This window comes from Stenella coeruleoalba (assembly GCF_951394435.1).
Source record: "Stenella coeruleoalba genome assembly, chromosome: 12".
NCBI lineage: Eukaryota > Metazoa > Chordata > Mammalia > Artiodactyla > Delphinidae > Stenella > Stenella coeruleoalba.
The window spans coordinates 68,046,636-68,069,892 of record NC_137158.1 but is presented as its reverse complement, the minus strand read 5'-3'; the positions used below and the strand labels follow the sequence as shown (position 1 = coordinate 68,069,892).

General features: G+C 35.9%; 1 long non-coding RNA gene across 1 annotated transcript in view; it reads left to right on the top strand.

Annotated features, from left to right (window-relative positions):
* LOC307195325 overlaps positions 1-23,257 on the top strand; it is a 149,568-nt gene that overhangs the window by 83,121 nt on the left and 43,190 nt on the right. The window contains exons 2-3 of the long non-coding RNA XR_013830803.1: positions 3,423-3,492; positions 8,715-8,825. This is a non-coding gene — a long non-coding RNA (uncharacterized lncRNA). The remainder of the gene's footprint in view (positions 1-3,422; positions 3,493-8,714; positions 8,826-23,257) is intronic.

Sequence of the window (23,257 nt, the reverse complement as noted above, 5' to 3'; positions counted from 1 at the left end):
CTGTGAGTTGATATCAATTTCCTTGTTTGTTGAAATTGACTGGACAAAGAGAGATCTCTGTTTAATGCTGCAAAATGCTACCTAAGTCTTTTTTATATTTATGAACGCATAATTTTGGTTGAGTTCATGAATAAAGAAATAGGAAATTGTAATTATATTTGGGTTTTTTTTTTAAACTTTTGAAGTGAAGGTCTTAGCATTCATAAAATTTTCAAAGGGTTCCTATAGCAATCATTTTTACAGCAGGAAACAGATGGCATAAACAAATTGAGATCATTTGAGGAAATTTAAATAGGGGACTATTTATAAGGAAATCATGCTGAATAACACAGTATCCTTGGGCTTGTACCACTCAGGACAGGAACCTCCAAGGCCTGAAGTGGCAAGTAACTGGAAGAAGAGGCACAGAGGCTTGTGCAGACAGGGCTGTCTGACATTAACTCTCATCTTCAGTTGAGAGATGATGCCATCCCATGGTGATCTCGCCTCCTCCCCCATGGGTGAGAGTCAGAGGATAAAGACCCTGATCTCATTCTCATTTTACTTTCTGTTTTCCTATTCAGACCCTAACTGGTGGAGCCCAGGAATCCAGTGATGTAGGCCATGCAGAGCAATCTCTAAGGGCATTGAGAAAAATAGAGAAGGCTAGGAAAGGGATCTAGAGGTTATATATTATATATACTATATATATATATATATATATTTATAGTATATCAGTAATGCACTGTATATATTTAGCTCAGTTCCACCAATAAAGCATGTTTGTCTTGCCCTGTTATCTCTTCCTCCTGCAAAGTTGAAATATGTCCACTTGTAATTTTCACACATTTGTTCAAATCCTTATTCTTAATTCTTCAGGGCATGATTTGATATCCCTTAAGTATTTGAATACTTTTATCATTTTCCTTCTAATTCATTTCTAACCCACTTTTTTTTTTTTTTTTTTTTTTGCGGTACGCGGGCCTCTCACTGTTGTGGCCTCTTCCGTTGTGGAGCACAGGCTCCGGACGCGCAGGCTCAGCGGCCATGGCTCACGGGCCCAGCCGCTCCGCGGCATGTGGGATCTTCCCGGACCGGGGCACGAACCCGTGTCCCCTGCATCGGCAGGCAGACTCTCAACCACTGCGCCACCAGGGAAGCCCTCTAACCCACTTTTAACTCTTCCAGTCTTCTCAAGAAGACTTACCTGGTGGTTTCGATTCTAAAGTTAATAAGATTGGTGGAAATGAGCATAGTTAAAATAAAATTACATTTGAAACCCTTTAAATCATCCAAATAACATGTACACATTGTTAGTGCATGCAATATCACATTGGAGAGCCATGACAGAAGCAACAAAGAAAAAGCTTCACGTAGCTGTCTGGGAAAACAAACCATTTTATCTTATATATAACTAACAAATCCATAGTGGTGAATGAGGAACAAGTGAAAAATTCTAAAGTGTTCCTAATTGCCTGTAGGTTCATACTATTCTGTTTTAATATCAAGCTTCTTTAAGCTTAATACATTTATGTTTGTTTCTTCTTGCAACGATTAAATGAATGAGTGAAGTCATGTCTTTGGGAAGGTGAATTAACACATAAGTTAAATATGTATATGTTATATTTCTACCATATATGGTTTCTACTCTCCTCTCAAGTCTTCTTCCTGGAACTCTATTTCATCTTTTACAAGATATTTATACTTGGACATGATACCTCAGTTGTGAACTCTCTGTACAATATAGTGGGAGTAATATTTCCTTAAACTTAAAACAATAATGCACTTAATACTACTGACAATTACATTATCATCATATTGGTTAAATTATATTGAACTAAAATCTCTAATAAATGTTTTTAAACAGGAATTTCTATTTAATTAGGAATTGATAAACTGATTGCTTGTGCAATTTATAACCAAAATGCACACCAGTAGATCAGTGCTTAATAAATTTTATTTTTTTGAAGTCATCTAACCTATTGAAATCAAATGGAAAGAAATGAGAAACATAAATAAGTCTTCAAGAACTGGATGAATGAACATCTCAATGGAATATTGTAGAAGGGACTCCTTCATTATATATATGTTTGGAATTAATAACCACAAAGGTTTTTTAATTCAACACCTTCAACAAATATTCATTGAGTAACTATTATGTGACAAGTACCATAAGACAAAGTCATAATTAATAAGTAATGCATGATCCCTAGCCTCAAAGATTGCACAGTTTAGTAGATCAACGACATTTATGCCAGAGTTAGAGGTTGTATTTTGAAAAGATAAAGATGGTGAGGAAGAATAGGTGTAGTTAGTCTTTCCTGGGGATGGAGTTAAGCTGTGTGTATGGTAGAAATTCTTCATAAAAGATATAACACTTAGGAATCTTGAAGAATGCAAGAAAGCAGTGGGGGTCTTGGAGAAGATACTCCAGGTATAAGGAGTAGCATTAATGGAAGCTCAGAAATATGAAACTAATATCCCCAACACTCACACAGAGGTCATAGAAATGTAGAGAAGACAGGGATACAACTAGACAGACAAGTAAGAACAACATCATCAAAGACTTACATCTTATATTTCATCCTACAAACTTTGGGAGCCAATAAAACACTTTAAATAAGGCTGCATGTGAACAGATTTTTATTTTGGAAAGCATCTCTGTCAATTACATGGAGGTTACAGTAGAAACCAAAGCTTGGACAGTAGTTAGGTAAGTATTGCATCAGTCCTAATGTGTTTTAATGAGGTTTTGACTTAAAGCGGTAGTGGTGAGGACAGAAAGATGGGGCAAATATGAGAAGCGTTAATGAGTCAGTAGAATTTAAAGTTTTGCTAGGGAAAACATCAGCATACTTCATATCTGGCTTGTTGAACGAGGTGGATTGAGTTGGATTTACCATAATAAGGATTAAAGAATGAGCAGATTTACACATGAAAGTATCTATGAAATATATAATTTTCAAAATCAACTAGGCAGTTGGATATATGATTCTGGAAACTATGAAAAATGTATAGATTGAATAAATAGATTAGAGGGTCAAATCCCCCCCAGAATGATTTATGGTTTACTTATTTATGATTTACGGTTTCAGGTATATTTTATACTATGGGGAAAGAAGAGGCCCAAGGTCAAAACCTTTGGGGATATCAAAATTGAAAATTTTTTTAAGTGGAAAGGAGTTACTGAAAAACAGTGTGGAGGAAAAGACAGTTATCAGTATTATCAGGTGTCATAGGTTGGTAAAGTAAGATGAGGTCACTGAACAACTCACTGAACTTGGTGATTAGGTGTCCTTGGTTAACTTTGCCAGAGAGATGTCATTAGAGAATTGTGGTAGAAGTTCCACAGCACACTGAAAAGTGATTGTGGGCTGGGAAGAGGGGATGTAGTCAGAAGTGTAGGCTGTTGTATAGTCATAATTGTGGACTGTTTTTTTCAGGAGCTTTGCTTTGAACAGAGGAAAGGATCACAGAGTGGAGGAGTCTGGGCGCTGTGCACCAAGAAGAGAGGTGAGGCTCCAGTAAGGGGCAAAAAGTTGCAAACACGGGAAAGGAACTATTTCCACATGAGACAGTGAAAGGTCAGATAATGAGCTCAGGAGGAGGAATGAGCCTTCCAAGAGGAGGCGATGCTTTTGAGAATGGGAGAAATAAGGGAGAGTAGATTCAGGTTTAGGTAAATTTGTAGGTAGGGATATTAGAAAGTTAACTTCTAATAGTCAAATTGTCCTCTGCTAGTTTTTGGAGGTTGAGTATGTTGGAAAATTATTTTAGGAATGGGAGGAGTTGACCAATAAGTTAGAAAAGGGTTTCTGGGGACCTCTGAGTTGTTATGGGCTGAATTGTGTTCCCCGAAAAAATATTGTTGAAGTCTGAACCACAGGTACCAATGTGATTTGTTTTGGACATAGGGTCTTTATAGAGGTGATTCAGTTAAAATGAGGCCATTAAAGTGGGTTCTAGTATATCTACTAAATGCTCTGTTGCTTTTTTAGTTGTAGGATTTTCAAAGTGTAACAATGTCTCATTTTCTGTGGATGACAGGCAGCTGAAAAATAGCTGCAGATGTTTTGCTACTACTTCCATTGAGAGGTTGAATCCAATTTCCTTTCCTCTGAATTTGGTCTGGTCTCAGTTACTTAACTCTATCGATATAATGCGGCAAAACTAACCCTCTGAAGCTTTTGAGGTAGAGTGATAAGCAGCCTTGCAGCTTCTGTCCAGGACTCTTGAGGAACTCACTCTCTGAATCTAGTTACCATGTTTTAAGAAACTTGAGGAAGTCCTGAGGAGGGTCCATGTGCAAAGGAACCAAGGTCCCTCAGCAGTTCCAGTTGAGTTCACAGTCTATAGCCAGCCTTAACTTGCTACCAAGTGAGTGAGCCTCTGGCCCCAGCTGGTTGGGGCCGCATAGAGCAGAGGTGAGTTGTTCCTGCCGCTTCCTGCTTGAACTGCAGATACATGAACAAAATAAATCATTGTTCGTTTTCTAAGTCACAAAGTGTTGGATTGTTGTATTTTTTTGGAGCAATGGGTAATTGGAACAGAGAGAATATCCCATTATGGCCCACAGCACAGGACTGCTAAATACTTCATTAATATGGCAGGTGCCATAAATGATTTTAGGGTTTATTTCCTACTCTCTTGCTCACATGTGACTTACCGTCATGTCCAGAATACTGGACGGTTTCTGCTGACATCTCAATACTATGATGTCATCAGTATAATGGGCCAGTGTGATGTTATAAAGAATGTCACATGGCCCAACTAGGGAAGTATAGTACCTTCTGTGAGAGGAAAGAGATCATTAACTAAAAAATATGTGGGACCTTGCAAATATTTTCTGGCAGAAAATAAGAGAACATGTCTTGGAACATATTTGGGGGTATGGAAACAGGGAGGACAGAAAATAAAAGTGGATACAAGGAACTTTTGTACTATAAAGCCACTTTCTCACATCTCATGATTTAATTTTCTGTCACTGATACCTGGAGCTGGTCCTAATACAGTGCTGGGATCATTTCTTGAGGCTTGGGTAGAACAATGGCCCATAACAATGATGTAGAGATGCTGAAATACAAAATCATACATAGTAAAATAAATTATTTTCAAATAAGCTAAAATCAGACAAAAGTAAATAAATCATCATTAATGGATAATTCTTGAAACTGATGGAGTTGGGTATATGGACACTTAATTTCCTCCTTCTTTTGAATATTACTTTCTATTTCCTTTATCTGCAATATGAGAATAAGATGATTTTTATTCTGATGCAATTTTCAAAAGAGATGATCCCTTTGATTTTGCAGAATATTTCACTCAATATCTGTTTCACTCTACAAAGCAGTGAAGAAAACGTGTTAATATTCTGTAGGCTTTAAATTTGTTCATGAGAAAATGATAGGTATTTCAGTGCAGTCACATTTTTGTCTCATTTCCTATCATATCTGGATTTGGATTTAAAAACACTAAAATTATTCTGTATTCAAATTATTCAGTCCATGATGATTAGATTCTCATTTTCATGCATTACTCCTGCATATTAAAAATATGCATTAGGTTGAAAGAAACAGAACTGGAAATTACAAGAAGAAAAGGAAAGGAGGAACCAAAAACATAGAAAACATCCAGAAATAAAGGCTTTATTTAGTTAAGCATTGAAAGTATTCATTCATTCATTCTCTCATTCATTCATACAATTATACTTTTCTTCGATAAATTTCTTATCACGTATCTACCAGACTCTGAGGATTGATACATGAACAAGATCTAAATATTCCCTGCTTCCATAAAGCTATAATCTAGCAGAAAGAAATATATTAAAAGGTTACAAAATAAATTATTTAATTAAAACTGTGAATAATCTTATAAGAAGTGCAAGAGCCTTTTAAGCAGCCTTCCTACTTCTGCAGTTGCCTTCCAACAACTCCTATAGTCTTCTCACAACATAGCATAAATGAGTGCTCCTTCAAAGACATAAGTCATTCCTCTGCTCAGAATCTTCCAATGGGTTTCTATCTCACAGAAAAATCCTTTTTTGATTACTTGTTGCAGAGTAACAAACCACCCCAAAACTTAACGGCTTAAAATAACAATTGATTATCTTATGTTTGGGATTGACTGTGTTCAGAAGGGTGGTTCTCGAGGTCTTTCCTGTGGTTGCAGTCAAATGCAGCAGGGCTAAATTCATATAAGACTTCATGGAACTGGACACCTAGGGTAACTTCTTCACTCACAGGTATTATTTATGAATGGCTGGAGCAGCTACTGGCTGGTCAGGATCTCTCTGAATGTGCAGCTTCCCCATTGGTTAGCTTTGGCTTCCTTAGAATATGGAAGTCTCAAGGTCAACTCCTTATCATGGTTAGCTTTCCCAAGAGTGAGCGTTCCAAGAGACACAAATAGAAGCAAGATTTTTTTATGATTACATAATGAATGCCACACTATTGCTTACACAGGGCCAGTCTGGGTTTGATACCCAGCAGGACCCTGTGGGGCTCCTGGGCACAAAAGCCTTTCTGTGTCCCCCATTTTTTGATTCCAGGAAAGAGGCTTTATTCAGCCTCCATGACCTTCCCTGAGTTCCAACAGCAGGTTCAAACAGTTGCTCATTAGGGGAGGGAGGGGATGTGGAGACAAGGGAGGAATAGTCAAAAGATACAACAGTGCAGCCTTGGGGAATGGTCCTGGTCCCCCCCTCAAGGAACATATATAACAATACCTTTGAGCTGTTTTGCAGATACTGAAACCCCTACCAGGTGGGAGAAATTAACAGTATGCTGCCCACAAGTATGTAGACCCCAGACCAGATAAAAACAAAAGGTTAAAGATGCTGACTCCCACTTACCTCACCATCAACCAATCAGAAGAATGTCCACGAGCTGATCATGCCCTCTCTGAACCATTTCTATAAAACTTCTCATTACCCCCTCCCAGTTGGGACACACAGTTTTGAGGGCATTAGCCCGCTGTGGCTCCCTTTGCCTGGCAAGTCAATAACGCTATTCTTTTCTACTTCACCCAAAACTGTCTCTGAGATTTAATTTGGTGTTGGGGTACAGAGGCCGGATTTGGCTTTGGGTTCAGTGTGGAAAGGGGCTTTACAACAGTGTGATTACTGGGAATCCTGGTTCCCTTTGGAGACTAAGTCTCACAAGTTTAAAGCCCTTAAAATATCCTTTTCAAGGCCTTGAAATATCTGGCCTCACTTCCTTATTACTTCTGTAACAGGGAAGAGCAAAATCAGACTCCATGCTGGATCGATCTCTTTTACTTTAACCTTTCCTTTTCGTTGCTTTTGTTATTATAATAACACATAATGGCCTGCCTCAGGGAACCCTGACCCTCTGGCTGAATGTTAAACTAAAGTGCTTTTGTTCAGCTCACAGGGAGACATTCTGACCCTGCCCACCTGTGGATGGCTGCAGAAAAGAAGAAATTAACACACCCCCTTCTTGATGCTGGCCAAGCCAGGAGATATTTTGCAAAACTAGTGGCCTTTTTAGTTTACTTCCTCACCTCCTCCCCCTCTCTGTTCTATAAAAGAAACTGGCATCCAGACCCCCATGAGATGGTTTTTTGGAGACATTAGTCCGCCATCTCCTCGGTCCAGTTTTCCGAATAAAGTCGCTATTCCTTGCCTCAACACCTTGTCTCCCGATTTATTGGCCTGTTGTGTGGCGAGCAGAGAGAGCTGGGACTCGGTAACACTTCCATGTATGATTCTTCCTCCCTTGGTCATTTCATTCAGCTTTCCTGGCCTATTCAATGTTCATTGAAAATGCTGTGTTGACAACCATCACGAGGAATTTTATACTGTGATTTCCTCTTTCTGGAACACACTTTTCCAGATGTTCACATGACTTTTTCCCTCACTTTTATATTTATGCTGAAAAGTCACCTTCTCCGTGAGATGTTTTCTGATAACCCTATTTTAAATAGCTACCAATATTGGCAAACCATGTTCCTCCTATGGCATGTCTATTTTCATCTTTTGCTTCATTTTTTTCCATGTAACACCTGACATACTATATGTTTTTTAAATAATTTTTTAAGTTAGAACATACATACAGCAGAGTCACAGAACATAAATTTTCAGCCAAATGGATGTCCTGAAGTGAACAAACTCATAAAACCTGTACCCAAAACAAATAACAATATTACTACAACCTAAGAAATTCTTCATTATCCCCTTCTAGTCACTACCACCTCATCCAATGGGAACCTCTATCTTGATTTTATAATAGCATGGATTTTCCTTGTCTACTTTTGAACTCTCTGTATGGAATAAGACGAAGTTTATACTTTATATGTTACAACATGTAACATGTCAACTTTATCGAATAAAAAAAGATAATGGAATTAACAACTTTCCTTGTGAGAAGTTTGGCTAAGAAGTTGTAGGGTGAGATAAAGTAACTGTTAGGAGATATTCCAAACATTGAAAACAGGTCTTAAAAATTTGTTTTATATGAAAAGGACACAAGGAAAGATGAGGTAGGAAGCAAGAGATAAAAATAGGAGGAGAGCGCAGGGACAATCAATAGCATATGTTTTCTCATGAGCCTGAAGGGGATGAAATCCAGAGCACAGATGGAGTGCTTGGCTTTAGATTGGAAGATCTGTGCTTTGTAACAGTTAAAGGGCAGGAGCAATTGGGTGCAGCTGCAATGAGGTTTCGGGGTGGAAAGATGAAGAATTCCCATCTGATGGTTCCAATTTTCTTTACAAAGGAGAAGGCCTGGGCCTATGCCAAGGATCAAGTGGTCAGTTGTTCAGCGGTGAGAGAAGGGATTAACCAGGGAGATGCACTGGAGTCTATGACAACTGCGTCCAGGGGCCTGGTGAGTGTGCACTAAGCATGGTCCCTGTTTGATGCCTTGTTAGGTGATTTATTCTTGTAGTACCCCTCGTGGTGAGTAGAGACAAGAGAAATACAGATGGTTCATTCAGAATGACTGTTGTTTTTGCTTGCTTATTTTTATATGCCTATATTTTGTTTTGAGACAGGAATGAGAAGAACAAAATTAGGAGACTAGAGTAGTGGGTAAATATATCTATTGGACTCATGTAGTTCCTGAGATTTTCTTAAAGTATCTAGGGCATTAAAAATGTCTAGGAAAGAATTTCAGATTGCGTTTCAAAGAACATAGAAAAAATTAGTTGATTGCACTCTAAAATAGGTCTTATCTATTGTTGCTTTATAGCATCTTGTTCTTTCCTTTCATAGCACTTAGCATTAATTACAATGTTTATTTATTCGTGTGTTTATTTGTTCAATGTCTGTGTCTTCTAGTATGATAAACTTGTAACTGTAGGTTTTTGACTGTTCAGTTGAGCTCTGCTGGCGCTCAGTAATATTTATCGTGTTGAATGTATAGAGTCCGTGTAATAATTTTCCTCTGAATATTAGCATGAGGATCTGTTCATGTACAGGGTCTCTTCTTGTCTCCTAAATTGGTTTCAAATCTGTGATTAACGAAAAGACAGTAGGTTTTGAAGCCTAAGTGATGTCATATAAATTACACAAGTTCTCAGAGTCTCAGTTTTCTCATTTGTAGAGAGTATGCGTCAGAGAAGAAAAGGTGGCTACCCAAAATAAAAAAATTGAAGCCACTTCTACATTTCAGGAAAGCAGGGGAATTCAACCCAGGGGAAAGTGATTGTGAAAGGGTAGGCCCTATCTAGTTTTAGTGAAATAGATTGAGAAAAGCAAGAATTGAATTATTCCGTATAATAAAGAATTAAGAAACGGTGAGCAACCTAGTAGACCCCAATAGAGTTTTTTTGCGGGAAGATCAGAAAGGAAATTCGATAAAAGATTTTGGCTGGAAGAAATGTATCACTGAAATGATAGTGTCAGGCGAGGGCTCTGGAGCCTCATAGCCAGTTATGAATTTTCTATGACAGTGATGAGTAGTGACTTATGGGAGAGAAGTAGTAACTGATACCTGATATTCAATTTTGAATTATTGCTGTTGTTTTTTGTCATTCCTCTTTCACATTCAGAGAACCTAGATACTGTTACTAACAGCTTGTATGCGTTTTGCTGCCCTAGGGAATTCATGCGAAAAAGCCAGGATTTTCTGTGGAGTAAAGTGATGTCATGAGAAGATGGTAGCCACAGGATTGGTAGAGAAGCAGCCAGAAGTATTGCACAAAATTCTAATCAAGAGATTATCACACCAACTAAATATTAGAATCCAAATACATATTGGGGAGGCTACTTGAGATCTCACAGTTAGGAGGGATAGGGTTGGCTTATATTATTTTATATATATTTGACTATTTAAAGAATGATCTCCTCAGAATACTTTAGGTTACAAGACGTTCATAACCATCTACCACCGCAGAATTCGTTGCCAGGAACAAATAAGATAATACCAGTGCAGCTGTTAGCACATACAGCACTGTTGTGAAAATTAGAATAAGAAACATACTCCTGGTGGATGAATTAGAAAAAGTGCCAATTTTGGCTGGCTGCATCCTTCTTTAGAAGGTACAGTCCCCACCAGGGTGTGCAGATTCCCTTGCCTCTGTGGCCATTGCACAAACTGCACCCATTTAGCATAGCAGCCCTTGGGTAATGTAAATACCTGATATATAGTAGGCACGCAAAATATGGTAGTGATGCAAATTACTCTGGATTACATTAAACCATGACCCTGCGTGTTTCTGGAAATTAGAGCTGATATGCTGAAGGTAAAGGATTTTCATTTTTTTCTACAATAGATCTAAATTCAAGTGTGTGTGTGTGCTTGTGTATGTGTGTGTATCCATGCATGCATAGGTCCTCTGCTTACAAAGTTAGTTATTGTATTTCTTTGAAGTTGCTGATGTCAAATGCATGTATCATAGGAAATTCGACTCATCTCTACTAATTATTTCAAATACAAATGCGTTCTAAATTGGTGAGTTTAATAGACTTGCTTGTTTTAGAGAGGGTATTTTATTTTACTTTATCATTCTGGGATAGGTTCTCCTCTCTCGCTACAATCTCAGCTGCAAAGATAGCTCAGGCTCCTGGAGCTGGCTGACCTGAGGGCAGAATTTGAGCCTCTAATGTTGCATTATACCCCAACCTCCTGCTGATCTCTGTGTGCTACCCCACTGATCCTAGTGAATGGATCTTCGGATGGAGTTTTGACTCTTATGCTTCTGTGACCTTGGGATACACCAGGCAAGGCATAGATATGCACTTTTTTCTACTGAGCCTCTCTACCCTAAATTCTTGTGTTCTTACTGCTTTATAGTTAACTATCTTAGACACAATGTGGCTACCTAACTCCTGTGCAGAATTAATGAAGTTTTAATTGTACTATTACATGATTTGACATATATTTTCCAATTCCCTCTTCTAGAAGTAATTTCCAATTCTCTTAATTCTTTGGTAAACTGTAATTTTTCAGAGTGAGGAATTGAAACAGCTTTTCCAGGCATAATTTATGTTCAACGTTCGTGTGCAGGACACAGATTTTGAAAACAAGTTTTTAATAGTTAATGGGAAATATGCTTCTGGCTATGTATAAAAGTATGTCTAAATGCATCTAAATTCTCATCCTGCCAGGTAGTTGAAATGAAATTTGTTGAACTTGAAGAGTAAATATTGGGAACCATGGCATTTTAAAACTTTACAGACAAACATGATGACAACATTATACAGTTTAAACAAGACAAACAAATTCTTTGTATACAGTAACGGGGTGGATATTGCTAGTTGTTTATCCAGTATTGATTTCCTCTTCCTTTTTCATAACAGAATGCTAACTTAGTTTATGTATGTATTTCTCTCCTACACCGTGTATACCTCAGGGAAATTTGATCCTAACCTCAATTCCAAGGATGGGTCAGATTGGACAAGAATAAATCCCATCTCTCTTCTCAATGATCAGCTCAAGAATAAGCTTGAGGGCTTCCCTGGTGGCGCAGTGGTTGAGAGTCCGCTTGCCGATGCAGGGGACACGGGTTCGTGCCCCGGTCCGGGAAGATCCCACATGCCGCTGAGCGGCTGGGCCCGTGAGTCATGGCCGCTGAGCCTGCGCGTCTGGAGCCTGTGCTCTGCAACGGGAGAGGCCACAACAGTGAGAGGCCTGCGTACCGCAAAAAAAAAAAAAAAAAAGAGTAAGCTTGTGATCCAATGTTGTCCAGTAAAATGTGAGGTTAGGGAAATTTTTCCTTGGTCCTAAAAGTCTCTGCAAACTGGTTCTCTTTCTCTTGCAAAATGTGAGCAAGGGAATGTTAAGTACTAGCAGTCATTCTACAATCTGAGTTTTTACTGGGTCAAACAACCTTGAAGTCTGACCTGCCTCTGGACTTGCTTTTGTATGAGCTAATGCATTCCTTACTGTTAAGCAAGTCCAGTTCAGTGAGACAAACACTGAAGGCATTAAACACATTGTCACACAAATATATGAATGGTAAAAAAAAAACTGAGAAAGATTATGAAAAACAAACAAACTAGGTGTGATAGAGAATTTAGTTTAGGGGTCAGAGAAGGCATCTTTGAAGAGATCTTGTTCAGGCTGAGACCCAAAGTATAATTTTACTAGGTAAAGAGTCAGGAAAAGGATATTCCTTGGCAAGGTCCAGGGGTAAATTTGTTGGTACTTTTGAGGAACTCAGAGAAACAGCATGACGATCAAGGGTAAAGAGCAAGCAGGGAAATAGGAAATTGGTATGAAATGAGGCTAAGCATATAGGCAATGGCCAGATACTACAGGACATTTAAAATATTGGAGGAATCATGAATTCAATCAAATATCATAAAATTTTGTAAGTTTAATGGTGTCTTTCGTTTTTGTATTGTCCCTGACCTCACATTAATAACCACGCTAGAGGGAGCGTCTTGTACGCAGGTACACGAGCAAGGAAGATAAATGCTCCCCCCCACCCCCCAAGGTTCCCACTGCCCTCCTTTTCTGTTGGTGGAAACACAATGGTCACATGTTGTTTTCTTTCTTTTATGCCAACTTAATAAGTCCAATTTTTAAATAGGAGAACAAAATTTACTGCCCAATTTTTAGTTAACCTAAACCAGAGGTTACATTCAATTCCTGTGGGTTGCTTGGGTAAATATGACAATGATTTTTGTTATCTATGTTCATTGATAAGCTTGGCTATATCTTTTCGATTAGCCACATACTAGAGGTATATACCTATTGAATCCTCAGAAGAACATGTAACTCAGAAAAGCGAGCCTGCCTGATGAACCTTCTTTATCACTGTGCTCTTTCTTGTTGAGCCTCGTGTTTAATCTACCATGAGGACACCAGACTGTCCACAAAACACTTATGGGAAAGCAGAGGGAAGTAGAACTTAAGATTGGACCTAGAAGAATTTGTATGGGTAAATGGCTCTTACCTGAATGAGGTGCCTAGTGGGAGTCTAAATTAGGGGGCCACCGAAGAATAGGACACTGGTCTATTAACAGTAGCTGAAATTAAAAGCACCTTGGTCTATTGACAGTAGCTGAAATATAAAATGTCTCTATCTGATGGGTGAGATAGAGTAGCCAGATTTCTCAGGGAGGCAGCATTTAAAATTGAGTGGGCAAGAACTTTAGTTTTCTCCCAAAGAGAAGATGATGTCACGTTTAGAAAGATTGATAAGTAGGTTTGAGAATCAGCCAAGGCTCCAAATCCAGTGGGGGAAATAGAAAGGTAGTGAGAAGTTGAGACAGATGCCCATTAAAAATAATGGGAACAGAAACAAGTTGTAATTTCTTACCAGTTTCTTCATTAATCAATAAATTAAATAAAATCTTTGATACATGTTCAAAAAATGTAGCAATCACAACACAACTACAATAACAAAAAAGCTGTTATCATCACTATTACTGTTACTAAAGCTGTTAACATCCCCATTTTTAATGCTACGCAGATTGCAATCATTATCTCTCTCACAGCAGAGCTATGTGGTGGTGAGTGTTTAGTTATCCAGTAATCATTGGAAGGAAAAAAAGTCCAAAGTAAATTCTCCTTTAAGGGTGTCCCTTATTACCTTACTGAGATAAAATACACATACTTTAACTATGTTATATGTATATTTTGTACTCGCAGGACAAAAAAAAAGATCAGAATTAAAATTTTGAGAATTTACTTGTATCTCTATGTTTCATAAATAATAACTTCTAGAAGTTGTCTTACAAACCCCAGATCCTGAATCAACCTGGAGGAAAGAGCAGGGGTATGGGATAAAGGCGCAGTGTCCTTGGGTCCCAAGTGTTTGATAGAGGTATCATATAGATGGACTAAATTCATTCATTACCAACTGACCAAGGGTCACTAGGCACAAAGAAATTAGGGGACTTCTCAGTATTATAATAAGGGATAATAACAGTGATTATATGTTCATAGAGGGGCTTAGAATACAAATAAGAACATTCTAAATTTTTTTCAACAGTGATGAATATGTCTAGGACTCGTATATAAGCTGTTAAAAAAAGGAATTTCCCCAATTTAAAATTCCTTTAAAATAATCACCTCATTCCTTCATGAAGAGTATGTGAGGGAAATCAAATTATCCACAAAAATGGGGTCAGGCTACCTGAATGCAATGAACTGAGGAAATTGCTGGCACCTGAACCCATGACCGGGCTGTCTCTCATTTATGGTTTCTATTTTGCTTGGCCTCTCTTCCTGCTCCAGCGAAGTGTGGCTTTGAAATTATAATTTCAAATGAAGCTAATAATAACATGTTTTGCTGAAGCTGTTTCTAGCAAAGTGTAAAATCCCACATTGACTGACCCTGTTTGAGTCAGTGAAAGCCTAAAACAATCAATATGACATAAAAGATAAATACATTTCTCTTTAAATTTGCATATTGCTGGGGGAAGAGAGTCAAAATAACTTTCACATGTTTCCTGGTCGGGCAAATATATTTCAAGACTTTTTGCTTGAATTATATAGTAACAGTAGCAACAATGAATACCTTAATTCTGTTTTGAGTTGCGGGCTTAGCGCCCTTTTGGATGCAATGGAATGCTCTAATTGGTTGGAGAGGTTTCAGAAATATATTCAGTAACTGACTTGTGGACAGTTGCAAACAATTTATTATGAAGTATCCAATTATTTTTTAAATTATCCAAGTACCTTAAACATGGATGAGTGGGGTCACAGTAGATATTGAGAATAAATATTTGTCAAAAGAATTTAAACTATACATAAAGTTAGGATTATTTATTTATTTATTTACATTTATTCCTTTATTTATTTGGTGATGCCAGAAGGGCCAAAAAGACACAAGTGGATTAGTCAGGGCATGAAGATGCTAGTAAATTTTATAACATAAAAATAAAATCCTGTTTAATTTACCACTGTTCATGAAAATTATATAGTTTAACACTGGAAGTGATGATTCATTTTCTGCCAAAAGTAGACTAGTTCTAATAACAGAGCTAATATTATGGAAACTCCTTTATCTCATATTCAGTTTAATCCTTTTAATGACTAGAGCAGGCACTCCTTAATATAATAATACAGTTTTACATTTATATAGCACATGACTCGATACATATACCTCCTCCTTTACTTTAATATTACCATGAACAATTGGCAAAGAAAGACCTTTTGCCATTTCTGGTTTTAAAGAAATAATCATTTCCCTGTTATTACTTATTTCTCATTTATAATCCATAGATACAAGCCCACATACAACCCGTGGTCCTTTTCTTGTGCATTTACCCCCTCTCCATTCAATATGTGACTCAGAAGATACATGTATAACTGTTTAATTAAGAAAGAGCCTCAATGAATTGATAATTCTTTCCTTTTGATATAACTAGTTATGGTGTCATCGTCTTTTGTAATACCTCTTTAAATGGTGTTACATTCTTAAGTTTTTATAAAGTGTCTCACACTCTGCTAGGTTTACTTAAATTCTGTTTTAAATTTGCCTGGGAAGGAGTGATGCATTTGTTTACAGAATATTTTTTAGGACAGTCTGGAATGATGTCTGAGGTCTAATAAAATAAAGTGTAAAAAAGAGACAAATGGACATCCTGTGTTGAGAGCTTAAAAAATACAAACTCAGAAAAATATAACTTATGGCATATGGGAAAGAAAAATATTTAGGAATATTTGATTTATTGTATGCTCCATTTTTATTAACAGTGTGATGGTGTTGCCAATAATGTTCATATGATCTTAGGTTACACTTGTAGAAACAGTGTTCAGAGAAAGCCAAAGGGGTATTGGTTATCCCATACCACAGTTCTGGAGCCACACAGCACAGACTTTAAGGGACATACTTTGAAGTCACATTACTTAGGTTATGAGTTTTGGCTCTTATTATATACTAGTTATGCAAACTTAGATGGGTTAGTTAATAACATCTCTAAGACCCAGTGTTCTCATCTTTGAAATCGGGATGATTTAATAGTATTTTCTTCAGAGTGATGTTTAACAATTAAATGAGATAATCTATATATTATTAATATGCTTATTTACTCATTAATTTAAAAATATTAATACTTCACCAAGTAAAAAAGTCTCCCAATTCACTTTGTTTGGACTATGGAATCCCATTCCCTGGTAAATAGATACCCTACATCATCAATTTATTGATGAAATGCTTTCTTTACGTTTTTATCTTCAGTTGAACTTGGAGTTTCACTGTAGCCATGTCTATGAGATTGCCTAGCTTTCTGCATTTCACAGTCCTGTGGCCTAGAATTCCCATTAAGACCTTCCCTTAGCATTCAGCCCTCATTTAAGAACTCTCCCATATTTGAGAGCTTTGCATTCTGGCTAGACTGTCTTACCCCTAATGTGCTGTAGTGATACAGTCCCCTAAGCATCACATTTTCTCATCCTCAGACGGATTCTCAATCATGTGACCTCAGTCTTTCTGAGAAAAGTAATACAAGTTCATATTTTAATCCCCAAATTATTCATCTATTTACATTTAAAAGATATTCTTGTATTTCTCACTTATTTGTTGTAATGAAGGGTGTGTAGAAGAAAAAATTTATTTACTAAGAATATTATTTTGATCAAGAAATTGAAAGATAATATGGGAATTCCCTCATAGTCCAGTGGTTCAGATTCTGGGCTTTCACTGCCAAGGGTCTGGGTTCGATCCCTGGTCAGGGAACTAAGATCCCACAAGCCACACAGTGTGGCCAAAAAAAAAAATCAAAAACAAAAACAAACAACAACAAAAGAAATTGAAAGATAATTGATTATCTATCTTCAAATGATCTATAATAATCTACCTATAATAAATAAGACAGAGAGCCAGATTTATGCTTTGCTAATTCATTTCTTTTTATTATTAATTAATTTATTTTTGGCTGCATTGGGTCTTTGTTGCTGCGTGCGAGCTTTCTCTAGTGGCGAGTGAGGGCTACTCTTCGTTGCGGTGCACGGGCTTCTCATTGTGGTGTCTTCTCTTGTTGTAGAGCATGGGCTCAAGGGCCATGGGCTTCAGTAGTTGTGGCACACGGGCTCAGTAGTTGTGGCTTGTGGGCTCTAGAGCACAGGCTCAGTAGTGTGGCACACAGGCTTAATTGCTCTGTGGCATGTGGGATCTTCCCAGACCAGGGCTCAAACCCGTGTCCCCTGCATTGGCAGGTGGATTCTTTTTTTTTTTTTTAAAGAAGATGTTGGGGATAGGAGTTTATTAATTAATTTATTTAGTTTTGCTGTGTTGGGTCTTCGTTTCTGTGCGAGGGCTTTCTCTAGTTGTGGCAAGCGGGGGCCACTCTTCATCGCAGTGTGCGGGCCTCTCACTATCGCGGCCTCTCTTGTTGCGGAGCACAGGCTCCAGACGCGCAGGCTCAGTAGTTGTGGCTCACGGGCCTAGTTGCTCCACAGCATGTGGGATCCTCCCAGACCAGGGCTCGAACCCGTATCCCCTGCATTAGCAGGCAGATTCTCAACCGCTGCGCCACCAGGGAAGCCCCTGGCAGGTGGATTCTTAACCACTGCACCACCAGGGAAGCCCTTTGCTAATTTATTAGTTTGCCATTTAATGTTTCTTTTCTTATCTCTAGGATTTAATATCACATGACAATGTATTACTTGTTAAAGAAAATCTGGTTCAATGAAATATACAAAGTTACTTTATCCATATTTCTTTTACATTAATATACTGGAAATCATAGACATATGCTTTTGTATAAACTTTTAAATTTATGCTTTAAAATTCTACCACAATTAAAATTAATATGTATGATATTGCCATAGCAATATATAATACAAATTAAACTAAATCAATCCTAATGCAATTCATGCACTAAAAAATACATCATTTAGAAAATATAAGACATGCAAGACATGCAAAATACAAGACATGCAAAGTAGACCTTAAAAACCATTATCAAAATTAATATTGAAAAACGTATACCAATCCCATTGGAAAACGATTGAGTTTCTATACTTGAAAATTTAATTACCCCTTGAATATTTTATATTAATCTGAATTGTTTATACAAACAACTAAAAAAAAGTGCCCTTTGGGTCTTAGTTTTTAATTCTAATCAAACTTTCTTTCTATATCTAGTTTTCACTACTTTGAAGTATCTTTACAATAAGGATATTTAAGTCATGTAGTTCAACACTTATTTTCTATTTTACAGTACCTTAATACATCATTAACATTTTCAGTGTTTTTTATGTTTCCTGTTACTTCAGGTTTATACTTGGGAGAAATGCATATTGCAGTCATAATTTTCAAAAGTGAGTGCCCTTATATGCATTTTTCTACATCTTAAAAGCACTGAAATATCTACATCTTCTGTTAGACTTGGTGTCTGATTATTAACTGAAGATTCTCTTTCATCTCTGACAACTAGTAATGATTTTGGCTCCCTTTCAGTTTGAATAAAAAAGAAAACATAATTTTGCATGAATATTAAAATGATAGAAGTTTTTGTTATTGCTATGGCTCTTTATTTTTTTATTCAAATATTATTAAGAGAGTCTCATTTTTTTCTAGCTTCTGAGCACACATATAATGTTCAGGGAAATAGCTCTAACAAAAAAATTGTGGAATAAAAATTTACTGTAGAAGTGTATATACATTGTGTAGTGAAAATATAAGCTTTTTAAATTTGATTTTTTCCTTCAATAAGTACATTATTTAAAAAAAACAAAACAATGAGCAACATTGTTCTTTTTGTTGTTTGAATGTAGTAAAATTTAAGAAATAGTCCAAGTTTGGGACAAAAATTCAGATTATAAAACCTCAAAACTTTTGATTAAAGAGTACTTTAAGATGGTAGATAAGATGGTGGAGTAGAAGGAGCTTGAACTCATGTCTCACAAGCACATCAAAATCATATTACAATAATCAATAGCTGAGACATGGAAGCAACCTAAATGATGAATGGATAAAGAAGATGTGGTATATATATATATATATATATATATATATATATATATATATATAAAATGAAATACTACTCAGCCATAAAAAAAGAATGAAATAATGCCATTTGTGGCAACAAGGATGGACCTAGAGATTATTCACTTATAACTAAGAGAAGTTAGTCAGAGAAAGATAAATATCATATGCTATCACTTATATGTGGAGTCTAAAAAATGATACAAATGAACTTATCTACAAAACAGGAAGAGACCCACAGACATAGAAAACAAACTTATGGTTACCAAAGGGGAAAGGGGGGAGGAATAAATTAGGAGTTTGGGATTAACATATACACACTACTATATATAAAATAGATAACCAACACAGGGAACTATACTTAATATTTTATAATAACCTATAAGGGAAAAGAATCTGAAAAAAAATATGTATAACTGAATCACTTTGCTGTACACCTGAAACTAATATGACATTGTAAATCAACTACATTTCAATAAAAAAAGCATTTGAAACTAATAAAATATTTTCAAACTTAAAAGAAAAATACTTTAAAATTTCCTGAGGGTCAAAGAAGAAATCAAACAGTAAATTAGAAGTTATTTTGAATGAATAAAAATGAAAGCACAACTATCAAAATTTGTGGAATGCCACTAAAAGAGCATTTATCGGAAAAATAATAGTGGTAAATACCTATATAAGAAAATAAAAACTATCTTAAACCAAAGACGCAGCTTCCACCTTAAAAAATAAACCAAAGACGCAGCTTCCACCTTAAAAAATAGGAGGAAAAAACCTAATTAAAATGAAAGTATGTGAAGCATTAATAAAAGGATAAAGATAGGAGTAGCAATCAAAGAAGTAGAAAGCAGAAAAATAAAAGAGAAAATCAAAGAAAGCAAAAGCTGATTTCTTGAGATCAATGAAATTGATAAGCCTCTACCTAGACTGAACAGAACAAAAAAAGAAGACATAAATTACAATTATCAAGAATGAGAGTTAACATCACTACAGATTCAATAGATATTACAATTATTACAAAGGAATGAATAACTTTGACAATGAATTTGACAGCTTGAATGGAACTGACAAATCTTTGAAAGGCATAGTCTATTGTGGTTCCCTCAAGAAGAAAGAGATAACCTAAATAAAACAATATATGAAGAAATTAAATCATAGTTAAAAATCTTCTCACAAAGAAAATTTCAGTCTGAGATGACTTCAATGGCGAATTCTACGAAACATTTAAGGACAAAATAATACCAATTCTACATAAACTCTTCCAGTAACTGAAGAGACAGGAATGCTTCCCAACTCACCCTATGAGTACAGAATTACTCTGATATCAAACAGACATTTTAAAAAGTATAGACCAATATCACTTATGAACATAGATGCAAAAATTCTAAAAAATATATATCAAGTCAGATCAAACAACATATGAAAAGGATAATAATTATGACCAGTTTTCCTAGAATACAATGTTAGTTAAACATGAAATTTATTTATATAATTAGTCATAAAAATAAAGCAAAACTATATGATCATCTTAAAAGACACAGAAAAAACATTTGACTGGATCCAAAATATATTTCTGATAAAAACTCTTAGCAAATTATGAATAGAATTGACTTAAAATTATCTATGGAAAACTTGACTTGATTAAGGATGTCTATGGAAAACCTACAGATAACATCATATTTAATGGTGAAAGGCTTAAAGCTTTCCTCTTAAAATCAGGAAAAGTAAAGGATATCCCATCTCACTCCTTCTAGTCAGCATTGTGCTGGAGATTCTAGCCAGTGCAATCAGGAAAGAAAAAGAAATAAAAGACATTCAGACAGGAAAGGAAGAGATAAAACCGCTTCATTCACAGATGACATGACTGTCTATGTAGAAAATCCGATGACATATACAAAAAAAGCTGCTAGAATTAATAAGTGGGCTTGGCAAGGTTGTTTATGGGTCAGAAGATTCATTCAATTTGCCCTCAAATGATCTGTAGATTTAACACAACCCCAACAAAAATCTCACCAGGTGTTTGTAGAAATTGACAAGCTGACTCTAAAACTCATATAGAAATTCAAAGGGAGCCAAAAGAACTTGAAAAAGCAAAATATAATTGAATGATTAATACCACCTCTCCTCCAGTAAGAGTCATGATGTAAGTAAGAAAAAATATATATATATTAAATTCACCAGGCCCTTGTTGGGGTTTTGACTGTTCCTCAATCTGCCTCTTATTTACTTTTCAGAGTCCTCAAGTAGTTGTTCTTTGAATTCTGTCTAGAGATTTAAGTTGTAGTGAGTGGAAGAAGTAAAATGTAGTCATTTTACTGCAGCTTGGCTGGTACAAGCAGTCTGTAATAATTTTTTAAAAGAACCAATTTCTGAAGTTATTGATCCTCTACTTTGTAGGTTCGTTTCATATTTTATTAATTTCTGTCTTCATGTTTATTCTTTTCTTTCTTTGGATTTAATTAATACATGATGTTTGATGTTAATAGAAGTTCTAGATGCCAAAATTCTATGGGGGAAAAAAAAAGGCCTCAGTCCTATAGCATTCAATTTCTGAGCAAAGGCTATCAATTTATTCTTTTGTCACCATTTTTCTAACTAAAGACATTTTTTTGGTCTTTATTCCTTGAAATCTCCTTCTCCTTTATTTTTTCATCATTGTGTTAGGTGGTAATTTTCTGCAAAAAGTGATGGATGGTACTTATGATTTAGTGATTTGAGGGATTTTCCATGCCAAATACATTATAACGTACGGGATAAGAACAAGGATTTCTGGAGAGAGTAAATCCTGGATTCAAATTCAGATCTATCACATAATCATCTGTATGACCTTGAAAAAATTGTTTAAAGTTTCCTTAAATTCTTTACCTATAAAATTGAAGTCGTAATAGCTACTGGCCATGGTTATAAGGATTAAAGAAGATTTTGCATAGCAGGTGTCTAGCATATGGCTAGTATGTGGTAAGCATTAAGTTAAAGGTAGCTATACATTAATCTTAGGACAGTGAATATTTTATTGTTGACACTTATTCTGGTGTTCGATAACATTTCATTAAGCAATTTTTATTTTGTAAAACTTTATCCTTTTATGGTTTTAATTTTGTGTGATATTTGATTAGAAAAACTAGAGGGAAACACTACTGCTGTGATATAAGCCAAATATGCCTCTCCGTGATTATTTAATGGACTTGATTCACTAGATGCTTCTCTGCATGGTAAGGATTAATTTAGAAAGCTAATAAACATCATATAGGGCATATTTATTTTGAAGCAAAACAGAAGAAACGTTCTGAAGTGAGCTGACAGCAAATGTACTAATTTGAATTAGTTCGCTTCACTTGAACTCTGTTATACTTTTTGAGATCATTAAATGTGAATAATGAACTGTCTTAATTCTCATATTTGGAGGGGCCTGGAATAGATAAATTTAAGTTTGAGCAGTCTTTCCATTTTTGAATTTTATTCTGGAAATTTTCTATTTTGTAAATAGAAATAAATAAAAACAATCTAAAATTTAACATTAAAAATGGTCTAATAAGGGATTCTCTTATTAACCAAAGGCTTAAAGCCCAACCTACTATAGAAATGAAACAAAATATCATTCATTTTAAAGACATAATAACTTTTATAGCATCTATTATAAAGTACTTAGGTCATATATAAGTAGCTTAAGCAAACTAACACAGTAACCAATGATATTAAATTGAATGTCATAAGATACAATGCCTTACCATGATGTATATTACTTGAATTTTTCTTCTTTACAATTTCAGTCCAAATTTCATAATGAATGCAACAAATTGTGGGAGTTGTATGAAATTTTAAAGAGCTTCTTTGGTGATTTTTCACAGGCATTGTTTTTCTTTTTTATAAGACATCTCATTATACTTTGAGAATTTATTCTGGTTTCCTGCTTTCTCTCACTATATATATT